Source organism: Pseudochaenichthys georgianus, chromosome 10, assembly GCF_902827115.2.
Source record: "Pseudochaenichthys georgianus chromosome 10, fPseGeo1.2, whole genome shotgun sequence".
Taxonomy (NCBI): Eukaryota; Metazoa; Chordata; class Actinopteri; order Perciformes; family Channichthyidae; genus Pseudochaenichthys; species Pseudochaenichthys georgianus.
In genome coordinates, this window is record NC_047512.1 from 40,550,746 (window position 1) to 40,555,804 (window position 5,059).

The following is a 5,059-nucleotide window of genomic DNA, read 5'->3' on the forward strand; positions in this document are numbered from 1 at the left end:
AGTCTTTACTTAACTATTAGAGAATAACGAGTAATGAACATACTTTATAGGGATTCTATTAATATCTAATAATAAAGATAATGAAATTCAATAACATGCTTTAACCACTAGGTGTTCCTTTATATCAGCTGTGCACCTTTATGGTGTAAATACAGCCTATCTACCAATTGGATCAAATATAAAAGTCCGCCAAATTAGTGTTGATACTGCAAGGAGACGCATTGTGTGAAAAGAAATGTAAGATGTTGTTTAATTGTTGATATATTTATGATCCACATCACGTTTCCAGTGGTGGCGGCAGTTCCTCATGTTTGTCTAGAAGTCTTCTCATCAGGGCTCTATAAATACAGAACTACGGCAGATATGTAATATTTAATGCAGCCGAACCGTGTATTACAATGCCGTTATGTGATGACTTTCAAAGAGAAAAGCAAGTACACTCGGAATAAAGTGTTTTCGGTCTGTTTCCGGTATTTGTTAATGACGATGTGCTGTGAGATGTGAGACTGGAATTGTACAGGGGAAAATAACGTTTCTGCACCATTTTAGATGTGGATTTTGTTTGTAAACTAATATGTTTAGGCTGTGGACCAACACTATACTTTGACAGGGAAGGGGGTAGCAATAAAGATAACACCATTAAACAGTTACACAACATAACAGAAATAATATCGATAGCAGCGTCCCTAGCAACCACCTTGGTAACAATGAAAACGTTGTATAGACACCATTTCCTGAAGTAATCTTCGTAATAACTAGCAAACTAAAGATCATGTACATCCACTGCACACATAATCTGAAATAACAACTCATATTTCTCGCATCAAATGACATCAAAACGCATTTTAATGGCCAAAGTAACTTTAAATAGGCATTTTACACCGAGAATAAAACGAAGTTCGGCCATGTTTTTTTTTTTCTGCAGGGAGAAATGTGAAGATCACGTGACATAGACGCCAGCCATTGGAATGAATGGTGAAAAAAAAGTGCAACTATCCATGACACAGTTCTGTGGGATCCTTCCACCTGTCCACGGCCTTCCGACTCCTCGACACCTGGCCATCAGCAGTCGTGGTCTGAGGTGGTGCGCAGGAGCTTATTGAATGGGGAGACTTCACCGCCTCGCCTACGCCTTCAGAACCGCTTCACGACTCTGTCAGACGATCCGGTCCATCCAGCTGATGCTCCCGCGGCACTGACCTGTCCAGATGATCCGGTCCATCCAGCTGATGCTACCGCAGCACCACTGACCAGTCCAGATCTGCACCCTGCCGACACTGCAACTCCTGCGCCGGCAGCCGACAGTATTTGTGCTGCTTCCCAGGCCACTGTGAAGTCAACTCGGCGTCCCTCATCCCATCTGGCAACCTCCTCACGCCGTAAACTCCTCAAAGAGGCCGTGCTGAGACACTCGGGAAGTTTTCCGGGCCCTGAGCCGGCAAGGAAATCCTCTCCCAGCACAGCTGTTACTGTCTCACCACAACACTCTCCTGCTCAGTCACCACACCCTCAATCACCGGCACCTCCTCGTCCCCTTTTCGCCCCAACCACATTCATAATCGGGGATTCCATAACCAGAAACATCCGATTCTTCAATGCAGCCACACGCTGCCTCCCTGGAGCCACAGTCCCGGTAATCCTGGATAAACTCCCGGGGCTGCTGCACTCACTCCCGTCCTCTGTTAATTGACTGATGGCGCATTTCTACCATGGCGCGGAGCGCGGTTTAAGCGTGCCGGGCCCGTTTTTGGTTGCTTTTCCACTAGGGCTGATATGCTAAACTAGTGAGAGAATCGCTGGCAAGGGGGCTACAACTACAACAAGATGAACATATTTGACCGTGATTTAATTGTAATACACGTTTCAAAATGATGCCGAAGTAACAACATACTGATACCGGTTAGTAAAATCCATGAATTAATGCTTTGACAAGTCTGCAGACAGACGGCAGGCGAAAAACCTTTTAAAATACGTGTTGTCTAAATGGAGATTGGCTCCGACTCTATATGCTCCGACCGTCCACACTCACAACAACGGCCTATACAGACATAAATAAACCAGCGACTGTGTTCACCATGACACAGACAGTCTGTGGTTTGTACTTGTTTAACTTTTGTCTAGTTTCTGAACAGATTTGAGGAGCTGTGAGCTTGAGTGCTAACAGCTAACGGCTGATGTTGTTTTTCTGAAGATGACGTCATGGCTCCGCCTACACTGCGTTACTGTAGATACTACCCCAGCCCAGTTCCTAAACTGTAATGGAAGCGCAGCATTAAAGTGAGCCGGGCCTAACAAGGCCTAACAAAATCGTACTAAGTCGAGCAAGGCCTGCGGTGGAAATGCGCCATAATTGTCCACGTTGGGTCGAATGATACAGCCCGCCAGCAGTCAGAGCTGACAAACATTTATTTTGAGAAACGTTTTAATCTTCTACGGAGCTGTGAAAAGTAGTTTTTTATCTCAGGTCCGATCCCAACGCTGGCCTGCGGAGCAGGGCGTTTCAGTAGGATCCTCAGCCTCCACACTTGGCTCCAATCCGCCTGCAGAGCTCACGATTTAGGTTTTATTGACAATTTTAATATATTCTGGGACCGACCCGCCCTCTTCAACACTGATGGAATCTACCCCAGCAGGTTGGGTAGCCGCATGCTAGCGGCTAACATGCAGCACGCTGTTCAGACGTCTCCCTGACTATTTCCACTACATTTCCACACAACCCCCTTTCCAGCAGTGTCATCTCAGGCCACTGTTTCCACTGCTCGAAACTTTTCTTCTTTGATGATGCTGCTGACGCCTGCCATCTCGCTCTCTGGCGCCACCCAACGACCAGAGGCTTCTATGCCAGTGCAGCGACCCATTTCTGTTATAATCAACATGGTGACTCAGGTTGGAAAAAGAAAGTCCAAAAGGATCTGTTTGAGTTTGTCGAATTTAACAGAAGTTCCGCGTGCTCCACGGTCTATCACGGGCGGTCAGAGTGATAGTATATCAAACACATTTAAACTGGCTCTATTAAATGTCAGGTCTTTAGCAGGTTAATCATTTTTAATCAATGATTTTATCACCCAGCACAATCTGGATTTTATGTTTTTAACTTGAAACTTGGTTCGACCAAAACAAGAGCACAGCTGTTCTTATCGAATCAACCCCTCCCAACTTTAGTGTTATGAGTCAGGCAAGACTACATAAGAACAGCTACTACATAGCTACTCCACCCCCTTGGTGGAGTAGCTATTTTGTTCAATGATTTATTTCAATGCAAGCAGACTATGTATGGAAACTTTGCTTCTTTTGAATATGTGGCCCTTCAGCTGAAATGCTCCTCTCGAGCTCTTTTCCTAAACATCTACAGACCACCCAAATACTGTGCAAGCTTTTTTGATGATTTTACCGAGTTGTTGTCTATAGTGTGTATTGACTTTGACCGTCTAGTCATCGTTGGTGATTTCAATATCCATGTTGACAATCCCCAGGAAAGAGGGACTAAAGAACTGTTTTGTGTTATCGATCATTTTGGACTGACTCAGCATGTCAAGGGTCCGACGCACAATAAGGGGCACACTCTGGACTTAATTGTATCAAAGGGTCTGAACATCTCTAAGCTTGTGGTGACTGATGTAGCGCTCTCCGATCATTCCTGTGTTTTCTTTGAGAGCTCTATTCCCGTCCATACAATTGTTAAGAAAGAGGTAACCACTAGACGTCACTTAACTGAAAATGTACAGGAAATGTTTGCTCTGATTTTTTCTCCCTCACTTGCCCAATGCCCATCCTAACTTCTCAGTAAATGAGCTAGTTGATCATTTGAATTCTAAAATAGCAAATGTCATGGATACCATTGATCCCATTAAAATAAAGGAAGTATCTGGCAAGAAAATATCTCCATGGAGAAAAGCCATGACTGTGAGAACAGCAAAAACTGAGTGCAGAAAAGCTGAACGCAGGTAGATAAAAACAAATCTCCAGGTTCACTTGGAAATATATAAAGAGAAACTCGGTTTCTATAATCAGGAAATAAAAAAGGCGCGACAGTCTTTCTTCTCTGACATCATTACCAAAAATAAAAACAACTCACGTGCCTTGTTTGCTACTGTCAACAGACTAACTAACCCCCCAGTGTCGATAGCCTCAGAATTTCTATCCACCAGGACCTGCAATGAATTTGCCTTCTTCACTGACAAAATAATGCAAATTAGACAGGCAGTCAGTGCCTCTGTATCAGGTAGAGCAAATGTACTGTCCCTGTGTTCACCTAAAGCCAATTCAGACACCATGTCACAATTCCGTCTGATAAATGCTAAAGACCTGGAAGACATTATCCAACATCTGAAATCCTCCTCCTGTAGCCTCGACATCATCCCGACAGGATTTTTCAAAACTGTTTTTCATTGCTTGGCCTCAGATATACTACACTTAGTAAACAAGTCTCTTCAATCTGGTGTATTTCCACAGGCCCTGAAAACTGCAGTAATTAAACCGCTCCTAAAAAAGCATAACCTAGACGAAACCATAATGAATAATGTTATGCAAATTGATTGAAAAAGCTGTTTTTCAACAGTTGAGTAATTTCATGTTTTTAACTGACGGTTTTTATGTGTTTCAGTCGGGCTTTCGACCTAACCACAGCACTGAGACTTCACTTGTTAATGTCTTAAATGACATCCATTTGAACACAGACAGTGGCAGAATATCAGTGTTAGTATTATTCGATCTCAGCGCTGCCTTTGATACTGTTGACCACAACATATTGCTAGACCGTCTTGAAAACTGGGTGGGAGTTTCAGCAACAGCTCTAAACTGGTTTAGTTCCTACTTAAAGGACGGAACAAACTTTGTCTCAATAGGTAATTACAAATCAACCCTGATAAATATGTCATGCGGGGTTCCTCAAGGCTCCATCTTAGGACCTTTGCTTTTTAATATTTCTATGCTACCTCTGGCTGAAATTATTAAAAAGAGCGATCTAAGTTATCACATCTATGCAGACGACACCCAGATTTATTTTAAAATTACACCGGGAGACTATTCTCCCATTAGAACACTGAGCAAGTGCATTGAG